The following is a 25,447-nucleotide window of genomic DNA, read 5'->3' as shown; positions in this document are numbered from 1 at the left end:
CTCTCTGTTTCTCTCTCTCACTGTCTAACTCTACCTGTCAAATAAATAAATAAATAAAAAACTCCCAAATAGCACCTAGCTAAGTAAAGATATGAAGATTACATGACTAATTACATGGAATTTAAGATTAATGAAAATCTCAAATATTAAAATGTATGGACTAGGAAGGTGAGCTAGAATCTCACAACTCTCAAAAACTGGAACTAGATAACTTCAATTATTGACAGTAATAAGAGAAGAAACAACACTTTACTGTATGAAGTGTAAAGTACCAAACAATTGTAGAAAGCAATTTACAAACTCCTAACAAACTTTAAAATATATGTACTCAATATACAGAAACCCACTAGGATATTTGTGTCTTAGAAAAGCCTTTTATGTATTTGAATAAAAAGTCATGCATAAGGATATTCAACACAACAATCTCCACTAAACTGCTAAGTCAAAAATGTTCTTAATTCTCACCAATATTTGAATGCATAAAGAAATGGTGATATATTCATACATTCATTCATTGCTATACAGAAATAAAATCACTGAATTATATCTACAAGCATAATCTGATAATCCTCAAAGCCTAAATTGGACATTGCAAAACAATATATTTAAAATAATTTCTAAAAACACATACTTCAATATCAGTTTGTATCTTAGATGACTTACTCTGGTTAGGATACATTGAAATATCAAGGTTCTATTGAAATATCAATGTAGTAATGTCTTCATTGGAGTAAAAAGATATTCAAAAAGAATCCAAAGGTCCATAAGTCCATTTGTAATCTTTGTTTCTTTAAAAATATCTGTGGTAATGAAATCAGGCATGACCCCCTACAATTTACACAAAAATGTGACCCCTTAAATTTCCCCAGGAGTGCTATCTGGGGTGCCACATATGCTACTGGAATTTGGGGTGTCATACAATTTCACCATATGCTTACTAATAAATCCCCAATATCAGTAAGCCCAAGAGGGTTCTTTCCTAATATTTAGAGAAGAATTCTAAATACCGGCACAGATAAACGAGGTAGCATGTTACATTTTAAGCCTTTATTTAGTGAGAAAGGTGCATAGGAGAGTGAGAGCTTTAGTAAGAGAGAGGTAAATCTGGGTTCATATCAAGCACCGGGAACCAGCCACATGAAGGAGCATCTAGGCCAGGAAGCCTAGGGAGTGTGGCCTTTGGAGGCGCAGGGCTACAGCAAGACCCTCCTGGCAAGAGGCCAGGGAAGAGATAAGGGGGGCCGGGACACACCTTGTCCTAGGCTTTTAACCCACTTCCACAGGGGAGTGGTTAATTAACCTGATTGGCTGGTGGGCACCCAGGTGTGGCCAGTTAGGGGGATGAGGTCACACAGGCACGTGGTGAAGGTATCAGGTAGGGCATGAGGTCACACAGGGGTGTGGCAAAGGCGTGGTCTTCCAGCTCGCAAACCTAATCGATTTTTTTTTTTTTTTGACAGGCAGAGTGGACAGTGAGAGAGAGAGACAGAGAGAATGGTCTTCCTTTGCCGTTGGTTCACCCTCCAATGGCCGCCGCGGCTGGTGCGCTGTGGCCGGCGCACCGCGCTGATCCGATGGCAGGAGCCAGGAGCGAGGTGCTTTTCCTGGTCTCCCATGGGGTGCAGTGCCCAAGCACCTGGGCCGTCCTCCACTGCACTCCCTGGCCACAGCAGAGAGCTGGCCTGGAAGAGGGGCAACCGGGACAGAATCCGGCACCCCGACCGGGACTAGAACCCGGTGTGCCGGCGCCCTAATCGATTTTAACCTGTGTGCCTGCCTACTTCAGTAACAAAGGGAAAACACTGTCTACTTTTTAAAAATGTGAGTGATATTTTCATGTAGCATAATTTGCATTCTGAAATCGTCACACTAACATGAAAGGACATGTTGTTCACTGGGGGCTGTGAGCTATATCCATGTAAACTTCTGGACATTGATCAAAATTTGGTGGGCAGGAAACATTCACCAATAACTTAGGACTTGATCATGACTTTGCTTGCGAGATTTACTATTCTCTTTATAACCTAGACATCTTGCAACAAGCTCTTCAGTTTCTTTAGCAATCAATTACACTGTCTTAATCTTTGGATAAACATTATCTCCCTGAAATCAGAAATTCTAAATCTTCACATGAAATTGCCATAGAAATGAATGAGGAGTATCTTAGATCAAAAGTGGGAACCCTGGCACGGCGCTGTGGTGTAGCAGATAAAGCCACCACCTGCAGTGCAGCCATCCCATACGGGCACCAATTCGAGTCCCGGCTGCTTCACTTCCAATCCAGCTCTCTGCTACAGCCTAGGAAAGCAGTAGAAGGTGGCCCAAGTGGGCCCCTACACCCACATGGGAAGACCTGGAAGAAGCTCCTGGCTCCTGCCTTTGGATCAGCACAGCTCCGGCCATTGGGACCAACAGGGGAGTGAACCAGTGGATGGAAGATCTCTCTTTCTCTCTCTTTCTCTCTCTTTCTCTCTGCCTCTCCTTCTCTCTCTCTGTGTAACTCTGACTTTCAAATAAATAAATAAATCTTTTTTAAAGAGTGGGCACTGGCTCATTTTTAATGCTTTAATACATTGTGTATCTCATTTTCATGCTGACTTTAAAATAGGAGTTCAGGCAAATCTACTGACAGCATAATTTTATATATTCTTTGGGATACTTTATTCTTTCAAAGATCTTTTTTCTAATTAATGAAAATATAGAGTAATTTAAGAGCAAGATCCATACTGTAATTCTGGAGTCAAAAAAAAAAAAAAAAAAAAGCTCATACGAATACAATAGCCTTAAAAAAGTAAGCAGTCAAATTGACAAATACCAAGATTTCAAACATCTATACTAAGATCATTTCTCCCTTAAAATACAATTCTACCTTACATAAACAGGTGTATTCAGAAACTACCATAAGTCTTGGTAAAATAAGGCTTCACACTAAAAAAAGCCATTACTCATAAAAGACTATATTCTAGGGATTTAAAAATCTAATATCAAATTTCTATGGTACGGATGAGCACACTGCATTTCAGAGAAGCCAAGTGAGTTTCAGGATGGTCCAGGTAGTTTAAGTGTAGAACAGAAATTAGGGCCTCTTTGTTGTCAGGTTAAAAAAGAAAACCTCCTAGGGCAATTTATTGTTTGAACACTTAGATTAACATTTAGCTTCAGTTGTGAAGCTCATACCTGCAAATGTAAATGCCAAGTCTACCAAGTTTGGAGAAGCAAAGTTAGATGCTTATCTTATTCTACACTTAACCAGGGACAGAAATCTGATAGCACTAATAGCAAGTGAAAGAGATTTCTAAAATTGATAGTGACTGCAGGAAGCCTTTTATGTTTAGAAAACAAATTATTCAAGAATTGGCTACATCTCATCCCAAAGTAGACTGACATTCTAGCTCCTCATTAACTGATTTCCCAGAATATTTTTCAAAGAGATGTGCTACTGTCCTCTACAAATGTTCCTAATGTTTTCCATGCATATCAGCTAGGAACTAAAAAGCTAGTGCTTCAGGTCGTTTAGAATACTTCAGGGGCCCATAACTTTTCTGGCTGAAAGAATTATGGTCCGCATAAGTGTATGAACAGCTCTTGAAACCAGCATAACAAAAAGGAACTGCTATAAAATCAACAAGTTCAACTTATATCACCATCTATATTATCTTCAGAGCCCCAGACTTAGAATGAATCATGAGAAGGCTGGACAATGTAATTTGTAAAGCAGGCCAAATATAACTGGGCCACCTCTTTTGACATTGGGCCTTTTTAAATGTTTTGTTGTTGCTATTTATTTTCTTATATGAAATCCAGGCAAAGGAAAAACACATGAGGCTCATAAATATCTAGGGAACAGTTATGCTTACGCTTACTATATTACAAAGTATGGTTTTCCAAATCCACATCTCCCATGAGGTCTCAGCCCTACATCCTCATGTAAGACATGTCTCAGTCACTACCCACTCTAATTTCTCCCTCCTCAGAATACATGTGGCCTCTGTAGGAAACCTCAAACATTAGTATTTGACGGAAAGATTATGTTTGCTAATTTCCTTTATCAACTGCATGAACTCTTGTCGCAGGGAAGAGGATGAGAGATAGTGTAGCAAAGGACTTAAGATGTGGGCTGTGGAATTCAAGCACTTACATTTCATCCTGAGTATCTGATTACTGCCTAAGTGATTCTGAAATATTTCTTAAACTATATCTCTGTATTGCTGAAAGTTATGGGGAAAATGATAAAAATTTCATAAAGTATTCTTTTTTTTAGTTTCAGGGTCTGCAGATATTTATGTAGTGAAGAGGAATTGCAATTGGCATCTAATGGATGGTGGCTAGGGATATGCTAAACATTCTACAGTGTAATGGCAACCCTACCCCCACCCCCGCCAAAGACTCTTTTGGCCCAATTTGTTGATAGTGCTGAGACAGAAAAACCTCTAGCTTAAATAATCATATTTTATGAATCACTTAGAATAGTGACTGGCATGGAATAGTGATCAATAAAGAATTAACAGCCATTATAATTATTTCATTGGCTCCAAACCACTAAGAGGTTGGATAAGTTGCACTTTTTTTTTTTTTTTGATCAGGAAAAAGTATTACCTGAATTTCTTTTTCTTTTGGCACCTCTAAAAATTTATGCATCTCATTCTATTTTCTATCATTAGTTATTATTCTTAACTGTTTTGGTTTTTGTTTTATTCTTTCTTAGAATTAAATGTCTTCTCCTTACTAAAATAGAAAAAAAAATGAAATATTCTTGATTTTGAAAAGGATGAAAAAAAGCATCAGCAAGCCAATAAAAGATATTACAAAGCCTCTTTATAAGAAAAACTGTCACATCCATTATTAAGCTTGAGGATTGAGGCCTGATATGCCACAGTTTTAAAAATTGGAGCTCAATGCTTTTGTTAGCAATAGGAGAAGAATATTGAGAGGTATTCCAAAAGCGTATTAATATATCTTTCCATCTGTCAATCAAAAATGTTAATGTAGGCTATGAGACTATTGTGTGTATCACAGATATTTCAGTGATTCTGGACACCTATAAAAGAATAAATACAGAATAATAAACCCATTTCATATATTTTACCTCTTTGATCTCCTTAAAACTATTTAAATATTAACCTGTCATAGGAGCAACATACAAAAATACAGTATGGTAATTATTACAGTCCATTGGCTGCAAAGTTATGAAATAGTGATATATTTTTTCTTAGGAACACATAGCAGAATTATCACAGGAATTATCCTAATACTGATAACTTCAATCAATTTTACAAACCTTCTTCCATTTAACAATTGTGTACCTGCTTGTACACTTACCAGCTTTAAAGCAAACAAAGCATCCCCATTCACTTGTAAGGAAGCACTAACCTATTTTTTATCAACGTATGGGACAGACTGAAAAGAATTGAGAATTTGATTTGTGTTTTGAGAGAATTATGAATTGACTTGCTGAATATGATTGATGAAACCCACTTAAATCATTAATTACATCATCACCCTTTGGCAAAATAATCACCTTAATGACTTAATGAGTGATTAAAACTTTGAAATGACCAATATGGGAACACAGCCTAGAATCAATCTATTTAATAATGGATCTTAATTTATTTCAAAAGTAAAGCACAAACAAATGTTTATTCACATTTGTCAGCAAATCAGCTTAAGTCCTAAGTTTTTGAGTAATATATAGATATCAGTTTCTACTAAATAGAAGGTTAAAAGTAGCAGCATACAAACAAAGCCTCTTTAAGTTGATTATTCCCCTGTTGAACCTCAAGGACACAGCACTGAACAGACTTTTCTCTCCTCTGCACATTTCCTCCTTCTCATTTCTCCTTCCATCCACTCTCATTTCACTTCCTCTTCTTTTTTTTTTTTTTTGACAGGCAGAGTGAACAGTGAGAGAGAGAGACAGAGAGAAAGGTCTTCCTTTTGCCATTGGTTCACCCTCCAATGGCCGGCAGGACTGGCGTGCTGCGGCCGGCGCACCGCGCTGATCCAAAGGCAGGAGCCAGGTGCTTCTCCTGGTCTCCCATTGGGTGCAGGGCCCAAGCACTTGGGCCATCCTCCACTGCACTCCCTGGCCACAGCAGAGAGCTGGCCTGGAAGAGGGGCAACCGGGACAGAATCTGGCACCCCGACCGGGACTAGAACCCGGTGTGCCGGCGCCGCAAGGCGGAGGATTAGCCTAGTGAGCCATGGAGCCAGCCTTTGTTCTCCCAATTCTATGTTTTTTTTCCATCTCCATTATAGTTCTGTACCATTGTCCCCACATTCTCAATATTCTAAAGTAATGTACCTTTTTCTTTCTATCAGGATACCTTGCCTGCTCCAAACCAGCAATCTGTTCTGTGAAGTCATCTGTGGAAGATCACTGATGTCAACTTTGGGAAGCATTCTTCCAGAGAGTTATCATTACTCTGTCAAAATCCCCCTGTGTAGTGCCTTTCTCCTTCCCAGTGATTTTTCGCTTTGTGTACAATTTCCAGGTGCAGATTCCTCACAATATCTTTACCCCAGAGTTAGTATCTACCAGCAGGGCCATTCAGGACAACTCCACTGCTGTTGCAAGCTGTGGTCTATCCTGGATTCTTCTGATCTGGCTTCCTCTGGTGGAGTTACTTGTAGCTACTCCCACCCCTGTATCTATCTTACAAACAGCTTCCAGCCTGATTCCTTTTTGCTTACACACCTGGACACTCCAGTTACCCTTCTAAGCATCTAAACACCATTATGGAGCTCACTAACTCTGCCTCCTGGAAACTGCTGGCCAGGTCACATTATGTTTTTGTCCATTGATATGGAGAAATTCTAGACAATACTTTTACCTTTTCAGATGCCAACTATGCTTCAAAAGTTGTGTGCTACTGTCCCTTAAAACTCCTATTCAGTCATGATATCAGAGTTGGAAACTTCAGTCTCAGTGTATCTACCCCCATTTATGCTCTTAGGATATTTGTCATGCTCTCTATTTCTTCACTTCTCCATACATATTTAAATCTCGCCACACAGAGTTTCTTTCTCACTTTGTTACTGAAACTTCTCATGGTAAGGGCATCAAGACTTCCACTCAGCCCAAAATAATGATTGATAGTCAATTTTCAACTGACTCAAAGCCCTGCAGAATGTACAATCAGTCCCTCATTGATGTGATTCTGAATTTGGACAAGAGTACTCTCCTGGATTTTTCTGAATCACTGACCTCTCTTTCTAAATTTCCTTTGCATACCTTTCACTCAATCACTGTTCAGCCCTTGTCCTTGTACCTTCTTCATCTATACTCTCTCCCTGGTGATCTCATCAGATCCAATGATTTTAAATCTCATTGGCACCCTACGGATTCCCAAACTTAAACCACTGCACTTCCTTCCTTTGTCTCCAGAGTGATATCATCTTTCCACATGCCTATGTGACATCACTACTTGGCATGTAAACTATGGATCTCAATATTAACTAAAATCAAAATAACAAAAACCTTGACTCCGCCCATCTATGTGGCTCTCTTCTGTTGTTCTCCATTTCAAAACACAGTCTTAGGTTTGCTTCAGTTGCTGAGGCAAAAATCCTTAATTCCACTATTGTTTTCATATGATATGTGCAATTACTGCACAGCAGATATCAACATCATTTTGAAAATATATCCAAAATGCAATAATTTGTCACCACACATGCTGGTACTACCTATTTCAAGCTCATATTATCACCCACAAGGAAAAACACAACAGCTTTCAAATGGCTCCTGTATCTTTGATCTAAAAATATTAATCTAGTAATATTGCTTTCTGTCTACTCTAACTTTAATGATTTTTGTAGCTATGCTTACATCATAGTTATTATTATGACACCAGAAACTCATTCTCATCCCAGGCTTTTTGCACATCTACTTCCAGTATCTAGAATGCTCTTGTCCTTGGATTTCCCAGGAGTGACTTCTTTCTATTAAGGATTTCACTTCAATGTCTCTTATTCAGCAAAAGCATCCCTTCATCCAAATTGTTTGCAAATCTGTTATACTATATGGCCTACCTTGCTCTGCTGTATGTTTTTATAACTACTGACAAGTGCCATCTGATATTTCATAGGTAAAAATGACTTACAATGCAAGCATATGCTTTGTTACATATAGATATATAATACAAGTATGCTATGCATATATAAATATACAGTTCACAACACATATCTGATCTATCTATATCTATATTTGTGTTTCTATCTTCCTGAGTAGATAGCAAGTTTTATAAGTGTACAAACAGTCTCAGTTTTGACCAACTGTTTATCTCCAAGTGCCTACTATAGTCCTGGTTCATAGTAGGTAGTCAATATATAATCAATGAAAAGAAAATTTGAAAATACATCATGAAACATGATGTGCCAGATAAGAGAAAGCAATTAGTGCTATATGTAATAAAGGAAGAATTATCAAGAAAAAAATTATGATTGGTGATTACTTACTTGGTGTTTACTTGGTGATTACTTGGTGTTACTTTAAAAGTAACACCATGTTTTCACATATATAATACATAGATTTATATGTATTTTGTTGTATTAAAATACACATACCATAAAATAAATGACTAGTTTCATATATTTGGTTGCAGGGGATTCATTTGCCCTGGAAGTTTAGTTGTGCACTTCTCACACTGGGGTACCATATCCAGCTCTGGCTCCTGACTCCAATTTCATATTGATGCAGACCTGGGGTAGCAGTAGTAATATTCTAGCTGGTGGGTTCCTGCCACAAATATGGAAGAACAGGATTCTGATTTTTGACTCCTGACTTGGGTTGCCTAGCTCGGCTCATTGCAGGAATTAGGGAGTGAACCAACAGATGTGAGTTCTCTCCCTCTCTCTCTTCTTCTCAAATAAAGATTTTTACAAAATATAATGGCAATAAATAAAAGTATGAGGATATAAACGGCATATTAGTACAGCAGAAGAAAATGTTTGCATATTTACTCTGTGCTAAATATTAAAACATTCAATCATACCATGCCAAAAATATATTTTCTTCTTAATTTTTGAAACTTTATGAAGTTGTTTTTTAAATCAAAGAACAAATTAAACTTCATTAAATTTCTGAAACTTGTGTGGGTATATTCTGTGACCGCGATAAAGCTAATTAGCAATGAATAATAAAATTCCAAATAAATCTCAAGAAATTCACAGCAAAAAACATTTTGAAGTTAAAAACAACCTTAAAATGCATAACGTATACAAATAGGGCTTGTTTCAATTAGACTTTTTAAAACTGATAAAAATATTTATTAAAGTATATACAAGGCAAAATTCAAATTTTTAATTATCAAGTGAATGAGTATCAATATATGGAATCAAGTTTCTAAGCAATTAAAAGCAGAATGACAAATTGGAAGTGAAAAATTAGAAGAAAGGAAATAGTAAAGGCAATCAGAAAATAATTACCTACCAATCTGGGCTTTGTAGTGCAATGGGTTTAGTCATTGCTTGGAATATGCATTCCACATCAGTGCCACTTTTCGAGTACCAACTATCCTGTTTCTGATCCAGCATCCTGCTAAGATATTTTGGTAGGCAGCAGATGATGGCTCAAGTGCTTAGACATTGCATCTACATTGGAGAGCTGGATTGGGTTCCTAGTTCTGGCTTTGTACTGACAGAGCCTTGGTTGTTACATGCATTTGGGGAATAAACCAGTGGGTGTCTCTCTCCCTACATACCATATTTCCCATCCCTTCTCTGTTTATTTGCATATCAAATAGATGATAATAAACATTTTCTTAAAAAAGAGAAAAGAAGTCATTACAAAGCAAGACAGAAAGTAAAACTGATACATAACTTAAGAGCTGTTTTATATTTTTAAGAACTCATCTAACAGAAAAGAGCCACCTTTCTCCAAAGGGTAAGCTTCAAAACCAGATCAGCTGTTTCCAGACTTTTTAGGCACTTATTACTTTAAAGCAAGTATTCAACACATTGATTTGGAAAGCATGTCCCATAGAAGGGCAATGTGAATTTTTTTTCTCATTAACTATCTTATTTGATAAAATCATATATCTTTGGAGTATATAAAATTCTCCAAAATAAAATAAAAATACATTGTGGAACAACTAAATTGAGCTAATTAACAGGTACAATACCTAATTTTCTATTAGAAAACTTAAAATCACTCAGCATTTTTTAAAAGTACAACATTGTTATTAACAAGAGTCATCATGTTGTAGAATAAATCTCTTGAATTTAATTCCGCTTGTTTAACCAAAATTTAATATTCTTTGTCTAACATGTCCCTAGTTTTTTTCTCCCTGCACTTCCCCTACCAATGCTCCTACCACTTTCCCTAGCACTACCACCTGCACTTTCCTTATCATTGCCTGGTAATCGCCATGCTACTCCCAGCTTTCATTTCTTCAACTTGTTTAGATTCTACAAATAAATGACATCATCCAACATGTGTCTTTCTGTGCTTGGTTTATTTCACTTAGCATATTGGCATCCAAATTCATGCCTGTTGTTGCAAATGGCAAGATTTCTTTCTTTCTCAAGGCTGGACAGTGGCCACTGTGAATATATACCACACTTAACTTTACCCATTCATCCATTGATTGACACTTGATTCCATTTCTTGACTGTTGCGAGCAATGCATTATTGTCTCCTAGACTAAAATTATCACCCCTTTGAATGCCTTCCCTTACTGGAAAGATGAAGTTTGTATATGCTTTCAACAACCTCAAGACACCTTCTCATTGGCAAGAGTGGCCCAAAACAAGCAAGAGAAATGTCCACAGGTTTTTTGTTGTTGTTGTTGTTGTTATCACACCATACAATTCTAGGATTATTTGGAAATCTAGTGCAAAAACTTTGATTTCATTCACATTATCATTATCACTTTCCATTTTTTTTGTTTTCATTCTATTTATGTCTTTACATTTCAAGTGTACTTCTTTTTGCTAGTCTTTGTCTTCTCTTACAACTCTAAAACACATATATTAGAGTGCTTATTGTTGACAAAGTCCACTCAAACTCAATTTTTTGTTTAGTCTTTTTTCTCTTTATTTCATTGTTGGTTAGTTAATATTGTTATATCTTCAAATTACTGGTCAGTTATTTTTCTACAGGATCTAATATGTCATTAATATCACGTGCTATGCTACTTTTTATTGTAAATATTATGTTTTATCCTGAAAAAATTGATTTGTGACTTTGTTTTTCATACTTTTATTTAACATGTTAACATTTTCTCTAGCTTTTGAACACATAGAACATATACTGTTTAAAGTCTTTTTCTCCTAATTTTATAGTTGGTGTCTAACACTGGTTCTTCTCATTAGCTATTTTTTTTCTTCTTTACATGGTTAATCATTTGGATATCACATATTGTGAATTTCACTTTGTTAGGTGCTTGGTATTCTCAACATTGTACTGATATTCTTGAACTTCGTTTGGAGATGCACAAAAGCAACCGGTGAAACTTTGCTCCATTTGGTTCTTTCTCTCAGGAATTTTTAAGCAAGACCAGAACAGCCTGTAGTCTGAAGCCAGTTTTCTCACTATTGGGTTAAGATGTTTCTTTACTGTCTAACTAATGCACAGTGAATCTGAAGGCTGGTAAGTATGGGCAGTATTCTTGTCTCTGCCTGACCAATAAAGATTATTCCTTCCATTGCTATCAGCTTTTTGCTCAGTTCTTTGATTTTTTTCTCACATAAGTACAAAAACAAGATGAATTTTAAGCACAGAATTCACTAGCATTTGTTATTTAACATCCTATATCTTATATTCTATCAGTCTTCTCTATAGATTTAATTGTTTCAGAAAGGAGAATAAATCTGGACCATTTCACTCAATCAAAGCCAGAAAGCCAAGGTTTCCCATCTTGTTCTTGTTCCTCAAGTGTGTTTTAGTTCTTTTTGGCCATCTTTATATAAATATTTGAATGTTCTTTTTTCAGTTTGGAAAAACAAAACAAGATAAATTGGTAGGGAGCTTATTAGATGAATTTGGTCTAACACAATATTTTTGTTATATCGAGCAGAAAAGCCTGTGTATCTGAGATTATTTTAACCAAATGTTAGCTAACTGCATCATGTTGGATCTGGGCTTGTCTGTGGGCAATGTCACAAGAAAAGAAATACCAAGAAATCTCACTCATGCACTACTTCTCCAAGTTTTGATGCTTTTCTCAATTTCCCCTATCTACTTTTCAGAATCTGTGAATTATTTTCTTGTTGTACTATTTTTTTGCCCAGAGTTTATAATTTTAAAAATCACAGAGATGAGTGGTAGGATACTTACTTAGCCAGAGAAATAATAAAATTGTATTCATTGAACCACTCTGCTTCTTTTTATTGACATGGCATCATTGTAGATAACACAGTTAAAATTTTGATATATTCTGAAAATCTGCTTTTAAATTGATGTTTATCTACATTTAATATAATTTATTGGTATGGTTGAATACGCATCTACAATTATTGTTTCCTATTTGTCTTTTTATTCTTGGTTCTTGTGTTTATAATTTTTAACATATTTTTATTCAAATATTTGAATATATTTCATAATTCCATTTGTCTTCCAACACTCTCATATATCTATTTGTATTATTTTATTATATGCTTCAGGATTAAAGAGTTATCTTATTGCCCTGAGAGGTAATAATGTACCACTTCCCTTAAAATGTATGAATTTTACAACTGCACATATTCATTACCTGCCCTCATTCTTTATAGTATATGTATATGTATTAGTTCTGCATACTATACAAAACAATGTTATAAATTTTGCTTTAAATATTCATAATAGTATAAGTAAATCAATTAATAAACCCACAAAATAATATCTATGGTTATCAAATCTGTAATTCTTTTTTGAGTCAGCAAGTTTCCATGTAGTATTTTCATATATTATTAGTCATAAATTTCCTTTAAGACTTTTTTATAGTACAAGTTTCTGGTTTTTTAACTTTTATTTCAGAATAGTTTTAAATTTACAACACAGAAATTGTGTGAAATAGTACAAAAATTTTGCATATACGTCCACCTTCATTTTGTCTAGTATAAATATCTTGAAATATCATGGTGGGAACGTAAATTAGTATAGCCCCTAGGGAAAAGAGTATGAATTTCTTTAAAGAAAAGATATACAACTGCCATATGACCCAGCAATCAAATTACTGGGTATATACCCCAGATACACGAAATCACATCAAAGAGATACCTGCTCCACTATGTTTACTACAGCACTATTTACAAATGGCAAGGTATGTAATTAATCAATATGTCTGTCATGAGATGAAGGCATAAAAATGTAGTGTAAGTTTCTGAAAACCATTTATTAGTTTTCTTTTATGTAAATTTTTGGTTTTGTATTTGTGAGAGTCCTGAATCTCATGGGTCTCAGACATCTCTTCCACTCTTTCTTGGCATAAGGAAACAAAGCACAGAGGTGCCATGTTCCGAGAGAACCTCACCATTCCCACGATTTGTCCCAGCTGCAAATCAGGAAAACAGTGCCTCCTGGTCCTTATCACTGCCCCAGCTATAAATCAGGCAGCCCGTAGACTCCCTGTGACAGGGACACCCTCTCTCATGGTATCTGGTATCCTCTCCAGGTACTCCAGCTCCTATCCCACATCCTTTTGTTTGGCTGCTCCAACCCATCTCCCACCCACCTCCCACTTCCCTTGACACAAATTTTCTATAAAACTCCAGGCCTACACATGAACCCGGAGCGCCTCTCCCTCTGAGGCTGCTCCCGGCAGTTTTTCGCCCAAATAAAACTTTTTCTTTGCTCCCTGAATCTATAAAAGGAGCCCTCCCAATCTCTGACGCGCGACTTCCCCAGCCCCTGCTCTGTTGGGACCAGGGAACCTCGCCCGGGAGCGGAATCCCAATAAAAGCCTGTGAATTAATAGATTTATCTGCCTGGGAAGATTTGTTATGAGCCGGACACCTTGCAGATGGTTAGCATGTAGACTGGTCCAGGATGCAACAGGTGCATCCTGGGAAGGTGAGCACATCAAACCAGACACTTACAGAGATAAGAGTCACATTTGCAGGGTTATGAGAATTCCAACTTGCCTAAATTTTAACTAGTTACACCTCATTTCCAGGAACTCCATTCTGGACTCTGATGCATGGCAGGAGTCCGGGCACTTGGGCCAACACCTGCTGCGTTCTGAGGCACACATGCATCATAGGGAGCAAAGCAGCTGGAACTAGAACTGACACTCCAATATGGTTTGCCAGTGAAACAAGCAGAGGCTAAGCCTGCTGGGCCACAATGCTAGCTCCTAGAATTTTTCTTTAAATAATATTCCATTTCTATTTTATTTTCCAAAATTTTGTTGTTACATAGACATTCAATTTACTTCTTTTCATCCTATAAATGTACTTCATATTTAAAACCGTTTTATTTCTTATTTTGTCAAAAATCATTTAGGAAAATGTTTCACCCAAGGAATCAGATCTTTCTCTTCTTTGTATGACTCATAAGTTCTGTTGTTGATTTTGGCTCTATGGTACTGTGTTATCTGATTACAATCTGTAAAATATGTTTTTCACTTGGGAATTTATTTATTATAATTTGTGAAGTAAAATAAATAGCTTGCAGATGTCCCATGACTACATGAAAATAAAGTTTATTCTCTGTGATCGAGGTTCAAAATTAGTGTGTTATAATATAAGCATTGTTAATAAAATTTCCCAAATCTTATTTTCTACATCAAAAACTATGTTAAATGTATTAAAGACTTGTGTCACTATTAAAGAAAAAAACTAATGAACTTCTGATACTTTCCCTTTATCAACAAGAAATTTATCATTTTATTCAATGTCAGTTTGCCCTTGAGTTTACCTTGTTCTGATATTAATATACCAAAACATATTTTATACTATTTATAGCTATTTCTTTTATTTTTGCTTCTCAATTTTATATTTATGCCTCTCTCTCTCCCTTTCTCCCTCTTTCTTGTCCCATGTCATTAAAATAAATCATGCTTAGGTTTCAGTTTAAATTTGAATACCTAGACTTTTCCTGTTATTTTGTGTGGGGAGCAATCCGGACTAGACTGAGTTACTGGAATTAAGACTTATTCTATGCATCTGCTCTCCCACAATATGGCGCTGGGAGAGAAGTAAACAGCTTCCGCACAGCTGCCTCCAGTTCAACCAATAAACTGTAGGACTTGCTCCTGATTGGAGAGCAGCGTACTCGGCGTGTGGGCAGCCGAGTTGGGATTGGCAGAAGAGGACTATAAAGGAGGAGAGAGACGGCATGCACCAGGAACATCTAAGGGGAACATCTAGCTGAAGGAACACCTGTGCAGCCCCCGAGAGAGCCGGCCGGCGGTGTGCCGCTCCCCTGCGGAAGTGGGGAATGTGGCCAGGGGGAACTGCCCTTCCACGGAGGTGGAAGGGATAGTAGCCAACCCGGGAAGAACCAGCAGCAAACCCGGGGAGGGCCGAGCAGACGAAAGAACAGCGCAGGGTCCTGTGTCGTTCCTCCACGAAGAGGGGGAGCGACATTTTGTATATTCAATTGGTAATTTGCTCAGATTAATCCTATTCTGTTAATATGCACTGATTGTCATTTTCTGTCCTCTTTTCATATTTGCCTTCAATGGATGGATTATTTATTATAAGTACTATATAATAATATAAATTGATTATATTTTTACTTAAACTTTTTTTCTTTATGAGAGATGTTAAATTGTGGCTTGACAAAAGTAGTTTTGACATTTTTTGAAGAAAGGGACCCATTTGGAACATATTAACATGACTTAGTATCACTACTAGTTTATTTGCTCTTTTTGTTTCTTAATAATATCTTGTACTTTTAACTAGATTTAAACAATGAATAGCTCAATTATAGTAAAATTACAGGCTTTGACTACTTAAAACACATAAAAATGTTGGTACTTACAGGTCAGGATATTTTAATAAAATATCTGGTAGTAACATTACTTATTAGACAAAGTTTTTAATTTTAATTCAAGAATTGAACTTTTATGGTATTGCTTTTTTTTCTTACTGAATTATTTCATTATACTGTTAAATAGAGAAAATTCGTACAGCATTATAAATAGATCATTAAACACATTGCATGAGTGTAATGGGAATAAAGATCATTGAGAATTAACTACTAACTGTTCTCAGTTAACAACATTTTTTTTTTATTATTTCTACAAAGTCCTACAGAAGCTGACCCTTTAAAATCACATAAGGACAAAGGACAAGCATCAGATATCATGGCCAAAATGGAATTTCTGTTTTGGTAAGAGTTCTCCAGAGAAACAGAACAAATAAGAGATCCTATAGATACATCGACAGGGGTATAGTTATAGAAGTAGCTGTTGATAAAGGTATTTCCTGTACAAAGAAATTTATTATAAGATATTGGCTCACACAATTAGGAAGGCTAAGAAGTCTCTCAATCTGCTCTCTGTATGGCTGAGAACCAGAAAAGCCAGTGGTATATATTTTATTTTGAGAATCAGAGATCCTCTACTATAGACACCAGACCAAACCTGAAGGTCTGAGAAACAAAAGCGTAAACACTATTGACATGCCATCTCAAGCATAGTCAGAGAGCTAAAGAATCCTCCTGCTCGCCATCTCTTTTTTTCTATTCAGGCCCTTAATGAATTGGATTAGGCTCACTCATGTTGGGGAGGGAAATCCAACCCGCTTTATTTTGTCTGGCTATTCTAATGCTAACCTTCAAGAAACATATTCTCAAACACATCCAGAAGTAACATTCAACTAGATATTTGGGCATCCCACATATAATCAGGTTGAGATGAAACTACGTATCAGAAAATCTTTTCTCCCTGATTCTTTTAAACAACAAGCAAACAGATAATAAGCATCTGATAATAAATATTTTAAGAAATGTTCAGACTTCATATGATGAAAAGTATTAAGCGGCAGGAAAAATGACATAATGAATTGACAGCCTTACACAGCTACTGGAAAGGCAAGACAATGTTGAAGAGATATCATCTCCTGAGATAATTAAAAAATTTTTAAATTATGGTTAAAATTTTAAGTGTCTTAAGTTGGGCAGTTATAACAAAGTACCATAGACTTGGTGGCTTACAAATAAAATAAACTGTTTTCTAATTGTTTCCTCCTAACTTTGAAAGCTAGAGTCAGAGCAGGCTGCCCATTGCAGAGGGCCCTCTCCCAGCTCACAGACTGCAGACTTCTCATATGCTTACAGGGCAGAAGCAGACACAAGAGAGCTCTCTGGGATCCCTTTTACAAGGGTACTGAGCCAACTCAGGAGTGCCCCCACCACGACTTAATTACTTTCCAACTCTTTGGTAATGATTATGCATGTAAATACATCAAATAATATTTTTCTGGATGGTTTATATTAGATGTAATAATATTTTTGATTTTATGTGTTTTTTAAATGGATACATATTTGTCTTGCAATTATAAACTCTCATCTTCTATTATATTAGATTACAGAATGGCACCACAGGGGCCGGTGCTGTGGCATATTGGGTTAAGCTGCAGTCCAGCATCCCATATGGTTGCCAGCTCAAGTCCAGGCTACTACATTTGCTATTCAGCTCCCTGAAAATGTGTCTTGGAATGCAGCAGAGAATGGCCAAGTCCTTGGGCCCCTGTACCCACTTGAGAAACCTGAAAGAAGCTCCTGACCCCTGGCTTTGGCCTGGGCCATCCCTGACAGTTGAGGCCATTTGGGAAGTAAACCAGGAGATGGAAGATCTCTATTTCTCCTTTTTCCTCTGTGTAACTCTGTCTTTCAAACAAATAAAAATAAATAAACCCTTAAGATGTTTCAAAGAGAATATTGTTTGTTATGTGCAAAATAAGTTTTCATTTTTTGAAAAGGATATTTATTTATTTATGCGAAAGACATAGTGACTGAAAGAGAGAAAGAGAGAGACAGATCTATTTTCTTGTTCATTTCCCAAATGGTTACAGTTGCCAAAGTTGAAGTCAGCAGTCAGCAACTCCTTGAAGGTCTCCTCTGTGAGTGGCAGACTCCCCAGGACTTGAGTCATCATGCACTACTTTCCTAAGCCATTTGGGGAGTGAAACATTGGATTGAAAATCTCATCTCTCAAGACCAGTGCTGTGGCACAGCAGATTAAAGCCTTGATCTGCAGTGTCAACATCCAATAAGGGTGCTGTTTAGAGTGTTGGCTGCTCCCCTTCCAATCCAGCTCCCTGCTAATGCAACTGGGAAAGCAGTAGAGGATGGTCCAAATCCTTGGGCCTCTGCACTCATGTGAGAGACCCGGAAGAAGTTCCTGGCTCCTGGCTTCGGACTGGCCAGCTCTGGCCTTTGCAGCCATTTGGAGAGTGAACCAGTGAATGGAAGACCTCACTCTCTCTCTTTCTCTATCTTCCTCTGTAACTCTGTCTTTCAAATAAATAAATCTTTAAAAAGAAAATCTCACCTCTCTCCATATCTCTATGATTATACTTTTCAAATAAATAAATAAATCTTTAAAAATATGGCACTGTAAGTCATCTTCAAATAACATTACTCATCATATTTTCTACTTTTCTGTTAATTAATACCTAATATCAAGACTGATAGTAAATATCACTTCAAAAATGAATTTATAGAAACCAGTACACAAAATAATTGTAAACTTTTAATGGTAAACATCTAGTTTTCTGAATATAATTTTCACCAGAGGATATTAAATGGAAAAGTATTGAAAATACTTTGAAAATAAAAATATACACAGAGTGTTCATTAAATATGTGCTTTATTAGTTAATATATCTCTGTAACAAAGTTTACACAAGGATTTTGAAAGATTAAAAAGATCTGCAGAGGCAGAAAGTGAGGAGAGAAGAATGAATATTTGTTTCAAGGAAACAATGCAAAAGCTGAAGAATTTTTTCCCAGAAATCTCTGGGGCATTATTATTTTTCATTTTTTACAGACTAGTATATACTACCAACAAGGAACAGATGAAGAGCAGTAGGATTGGAGAAACAGTAAATTGAGCGTTAGATTCATTCAATTTAAAATGCCTATGGAAAATTCAGATATGGTTTTCACTTCAAATTATAGTTATGAAAATTTTAGGGAGATATAATGTAAAATATATATGGAATCCTTTCACATATTGCAAACAAATGAAGTTTTTAAAAGCACAGAACTTGCAGGAGCTAAAGTAAAATTTCAAATGTGTTAAGGTGTAAGGTAGAGACTATGCTCTCTTAATATATTGGCATTCTAGCATCACCCTTTGTGATAAGATTTCCTTATTCTAGCATCATCCTTGTGCTATGAGTTCTGTGCTCAGATATGAAGCTGGTTTTGAGAAGCTAATGACTCAGATTTAAATAATTTAATTCTGAGGATTGTTATTAGACTTTGAAGAAAGGATCATATTGAGTCTACTCTTCTCAGTATTCCTCTGCATTGTTACAATCCAAGTTTACAAATTATTGACACTTATTTTATAAAGTCACTTTCTCTCATCAAGAATGTTATGACGTTATTTCCCATAGTACTTTATTAATATAATTAATATTCAATAATATATCCAGTTCTCATTCTAAAACACAATTTATCTTTCCTACAAAACTCAAAGGACACCCAGCCCATGCATCCAGTCTTTTATCTGCCTATTATCCACATACTGCAGAATCTCTGCCTTCCAATCTAGTCAGAATTGCCCTTCAGAATCTCCTCTTTTCTTTCCACTGAAATTCTAGACATCAGCTAAAGTTCAAAAGCAAAGATTATCTTGTCTTCCCCAGCATTTAACTGTTTTCTTATCTGTGTTCCCATAGCCATCTATAGGACTTACTTCATTGCATATATATCTAATTCTGAGCATGCATTACACGTTGAGCTGTTTGCCATAGAGGGGTATGTTTTACTTACCTTTGTGTCTCCATATTCTAAATGACAATAGTAATAACTAATTATAAGATTATTTAGTTAAACCAAATTGGGTATGTGTACAAGATCCTTCACTGATGTCTGTTGGTCTGGACATTCATGTTGGACAAGTTAGTGTTGAGATAATTTCCCCAGTATTTTGTTGACCCCAATTCAGTACTTCTCACAGACACACCTCAGACAGCTTTCTTTGGTTACTCACTCTGAACTACGATTAAGAAATGTGAAAAAACATTTAAACTAAGGCTTAGTTCTAAGTCAAAATCTCACAAAATAACAAGTATGAAAAGCAAGCAAAAAATACATATTATTTAAAAATATCTGAAATAAATGTATAAAGTTTATGTAAAATAAAATACTCCATTCTGAAAGGGTATTTATAAAACTTACCCTGAAAAAGACTAATTTAATATCTGTTTCTAATCCCTCAGTATATTAGGATCAAGGAAATAGGAGGAGGAGATTGACTGGTATCTGGAGACACAGTGACAGCCTGGAAGCAAGGAAAGGCGCAGTATTCTTGACAATTTATAGCAAGATAAAATTGTCCCATAAACTTCAATAGCTCCAGGGAGCGTCACTGTATTAATATGGCACAGACCAATAATAGATGTTTGTGTTTGATGATAAAGCATCTAAATAAGATAAATTATACTCCTAGGAAAAATGACAACTTGAACACAGTATTTAAATTCTCTTTTCCCAAACATTGACCGGAGAGAACAAGCAAAACATTAAAATGGATAAATTCTTAGAACAGAATTTAAAAACTGAAGCATTATTCCATATTCAGCTTTTACTTTTTTTTTTTTTTTTTTTTTTTTTTTTACTTTAAGCAGCTTCAAAAATCAATGAGGCCAAATGAAAAAAAGATATTAAATGACCCACAGCCGTAATTTTAATAGGCTTTTTCGGCATGGTAGGAAGTCATCAGAGGAGGTCATAATAAAGCTCCATATGACCACTAATTTCAGATCAGGTATGCCACTGGAGAAAAGGAGATCACTTGTTTTGGATCTGCTTCCTATGTTGCAAAATCAAAGGACAGATCCTAAGGACAAATCTAGGTATATTAAATACAATGAGGCTGACTTCTTTCTGAGTGTAAGTATAATAATACTACTACTAATAAAATTGCCTTTCTAAATTGTGTATGAAATCCTGTCAAAAAGTTAAGAATGAGGAGGAGAAATGGAAAGAGGAGAAAGAAATAGAATCTGATTCACTGTCTTCAAGGAACAGATGAAGAAGCTGCATCCAGTGTCATACTGGCTATTTTTGCAGTCATAGCTCACATTCCATCATTGAATATGAACAGAGATTTTAAAACCAAATATCATAATGGATGTCATGTGGATATTTTACAGATAGACTATAAGAGGCTTATTCCTTTTATAGTTGATTCAGCACAATAATATCTAAATTTAGGGAGTGTTTAATACTATACTTTCTAAACAAGGTATAGGAAAATATGTATGATAACTATTTATATTAAATACATAAGCTATATGAAGTGCTTTGAAAGACTGATGCTAAAAGCAATGTGATAAAGATCTAAGCTTCATATGGCAAGTGGTTATGATGAGGACTATTCCTATATAGTTTGTTACATTAATAAAATCAAAAATGATAACTTTCACTTGAAAAGCTTAGGCTATGATGTTTGGTGTGATACTAGACGATGGGAAAAATGGCACTTTTAATTGATTTTATCTCTATAATAAAGGTATAATTTTGGATCTAAAAGAGCAGAGAAATCCTACTAATAACATTGTCTCAATAATCATGAAGTTTATTCTAAAACAATTGATGCTTCCCACAAGAAACAGGAGTAAGGAATAAGAATATTAATGTAACAAAAGTGTCCATAAACATATTTCTACGCTAGTGCGATGAAGAAACTTGAATTAGTTGGATAAGAACACAGGATAAAATACTAGCATCATAATTTTAGAAAATTAAAAACTCAGAGCCAGAGTTGCGAAGAGTGGGTTAAGCCTCCTCTTGTGGCGACTGCATCTCATGTCAGAGCTCTGATTCAAGTCCTGGCTGCTGTGCTTCCCATCTAGCCCCCTGCTATGGTTCCCAGCAAACCAGCAGAGGATGGCACAGTACTTGAGTACCTTCCACCTATGTGGGAGACCTGGATAAAGTTCCAGGCTCCTGGCTTCAGCCTGGCCCAGGTCCAGCTATTGCCTCCCTTTTGGGAGTGAATGAGTGGATGGAAGATCTCTCGCTCTCTCTCTTTCTTTCTCTCTCTCTCTCTCTCTCTCTCTGTGTCCCTCTCTGTAACTCTTTCAAATAAATGAAAGAAACCTTCATAAAAATAAAAGGAAAAAAAAACTCTCCATAAGAAATTTTCCTCATTTTTTAAAAATAAATTTATTTTAGAGACACCTCTCTATGTCTCTTCCCCCCTCTCTTTGTCATTCTGCTTTTCAAATACTAAATAAATCTTTTAAAAATATAATAATTAACCAGTTTGCATTCCCACCAACAGTGGGTTAGTGTCCCTTTTTCCCCACGTCCTCTCCAGCATCTATTGTTGGTAGATTTCTGAATGTGAGCCATTCTAACTGGGGTGAGGTGAAGCCTCATTGTGGTTTTGATTTGCATTTCCCTGATTGCTAGTGAACTTGAACATTTTTTCATGTGTCTGTTGCCATTTGGATTTCCTCTTTTGAAAAATGTCTATTGAAATGCTTGGCCCATTTCTTCAGTGGGTTGTTTGTTTTGATGTTGTGGAGTTTCTTGATTTCTTTGTAGATTTTGGTTATCAACCCTTTATCTGTTGCATAGTTTGCAAATATTTTTTCCCATTCTGTCAGTTGCCTCTTCACTTTCCTGACTGTTTCTTTTGCAGTACAGAAACTTCTCAATTGGATGCAATCATAATGTTAATTTTGGCTTTGACTGCCTGTGCTTCCGGGGTCTTTTCCAAGAAGTCTTTGCCGGTACCTATATCTTGCAGGGTTTCTCCAATGTTCTCTAATAATTTGATGGTGTCGGGTCATAGATTTAAGTCTTTAATCCATGTTGAGTGGATTTTTGTGTAAGGTGAAAGGTAGGGGTCTTGCTTCATGCTTCTGCATGTGGAAATCCAATTTTCCCAGCACCATTTATTGAATAGACTGTCCTTACTCCAGGGATTGGTTTTGGATCCTTGATCAAATACTCGGAAACCTGAATATAACCCTACCATACAACCCAGCCATACCACTCCTTGGAATTTACCCAAAGGAAATTAAATGGTCAAACAAAAAAGCTGTCTGCACCTTAATGTTTATTGCAGCTCAATTCACAATAGCCAAGACCTGGAACCAACCCAAATGCCCATCAACAGTAGACTGGATAAAGAAATTATGGGACATGTACTCTATAGAATACTATACAGCAGTCAAAAACAATGAAATCCAGTCATTTGCAAAAAATGGAGGAATCTGGAAAACATCATGCTGAGTGAATTAAGCCAGTCCCAAAGGGACAAATATCATATGTTATCCCTGATCGGCGACAACTAACTGAGCACCAAAGGGGAAACCTGTTGAAGTGAAATGGACACTATGAGAAAAATGACTTGATCAGCCCTTGTCCTGACTTTTGGTGTACAATGTAATAGTTTATCCCTTTTAGTATTTTTTTTTTGTTCTAGTACTATTGGTTGAACTCCATAAGTAACACACAATTATTCTTAGGTGTTTAAATTTAACTGAAAAGTAATCTCTGTTAAATATGAGTGGGAATAAGAGAGGGAGGAGATGTACAATTTGGGACATGCTCAATCGGACTTGCCCCAAATGATGGAGTTAGATATGTGCCAGGGGATTCCAACACAATCCCATCAAGGTGGCATGTACCAATGCCATCTCACTAATCCAAGTGATCAATTTCAGTTCACAATCGATCACACTGCTAAGTCTAAGGGTCAAAGGGATCACATAAACAAGACTAGTGTCTGCTAATACTAACTGATAGAATAAAAAAGGAGAGAACGATCCAACATGGGAAGTGGGATACACAGTAGACTAATAGAATGGCAAATGTCCTAAACAGCACTCTGGCCTCAGAATCAGCCCTTAAGGCATTCGGATCTGGCTGAAGTGTTTTAGGCATGGAAAGCCAAGACACTCTGGCAAAAAAAAAAAAAAAAACCAACAACAACAACTAAATGAAAGATCTCTGCGAGTGAGATCCCAGTGGAAAGAACAGGTCTTCAAAGAAGGAGGTACCTTTCTCTGAAGGGAGGAGAGAACTTCCACTTTGACTATGACCCTGTCGGAATAAGATTGAAGTTGGCGAACTCAAAAGGCTTCCACAGCCTTGGCAACTCATGACTAAAGCCTAGGGAGATTACTGATGCCATAAAGAAGAGTGTCGAATTGTTAAGTCAACAACAGGAGTCACTGTGTACTTACTCCTCATGTGAGATCTGTCCTTAATGCGTTGTCCAATGTGAAGTAATGCTATAACTAGTCCTCAAACAGTATTTTACACTTTATGTTCTGTGTGGGTGCAAACTAATGAAATTTTTACTTAGTATATACTAAATCGATCTTCTGTATATAAAGATAATTGAAAATGAATCTTGATGTGAATGTGATGGAAAGGGAGTGGGAGATGGGAGTGGTGCAAGTGGGAGGGAAATTATGGGGGGGAAGCCATTGTAATCCATATACTATATTTGGAAATTTATATTTACTAAATAAAAGTTAAAAATAATAATAATTAATGTTGGAACAAGAATAATGAAAATTTAAACAAAAGGAGTGTGGGGGGTTGGGGGTGAGGGAGAGCTGTTGTTGTGTTATAGCAGGTTATGCCTTGATCCTCAACGCCAGCATCCTACATGAATGCTGATTCTTGTCCGGAATGATCCATTTCTGATCTAGCTCACTGCTAATGTGCCTGGGAGGACAATGGAAGATAGCCCAGGTACTTGGGTCTCATCTATCAAGGTGGGAGACCTGGATGGAGATCCAGATTCCTGGCTTTGGCCTGGCCAAACCCTGCAACTGTGGCCATTTGGAGAGTGAATCAGTAGACAGATCTGTGTGTGTGTGTATGTGTACACGTGCACACACGTGTGCACATACATGCACATGTCCACCTCTCTTCAATTCTGCTTTTCAAATGAATAAAATAAATCTTTTTTTTAAAATAGCTTTTGGGAGACTAGAGCAAATGGAGAAATACAAATAACTGTTTATATTTACTTTATGAAATTTTCACCATAAAAGAATACATACCTAATCTCCTGTCACCCCTCAAAAAAAAAAAAAAAAAACGGTTGGCAAGAGGTTTCTTTTCTGCTGTAGAGATGTTGGGACACACATATGTTTTCTTCATTGGAAAAATGAAATTCAACTAACAATAGAATTCAAAACACTCTGCATGGTCATCATGTCTTACTGACCAGTAAGACTAGTATCGTTGATTCATTCTATGTTCCTCACCCAAAGATTCAGAATTTTTTTTGAGATTTATCATTTTTTTTTTGAAAAGCTAAGTTAGAGAGAGGCAGAGGGAAGGAGAGAGAGAGAGAGAGAGAGAGAGAGAGAGAGAG

Source organism: Oryctolagus cuniculus, chromosome 2 (genome assembly GCF_964237555.1).
Source record: "Oryctolagus cuniculus chromosome 2, mOryCun1.1, whole genome shotgun sequence".
NCBI lineage: Eukaryota > Metazoa > Chordata > Mammalia > Lagomorpha > Leporidae > Oryctolagus > Oryctolagus cuniculus.
The sequence above is the reverse complement of the archived record's forward strand: the minus strand, read 5'-3'. Positions refer to the sequence as shown.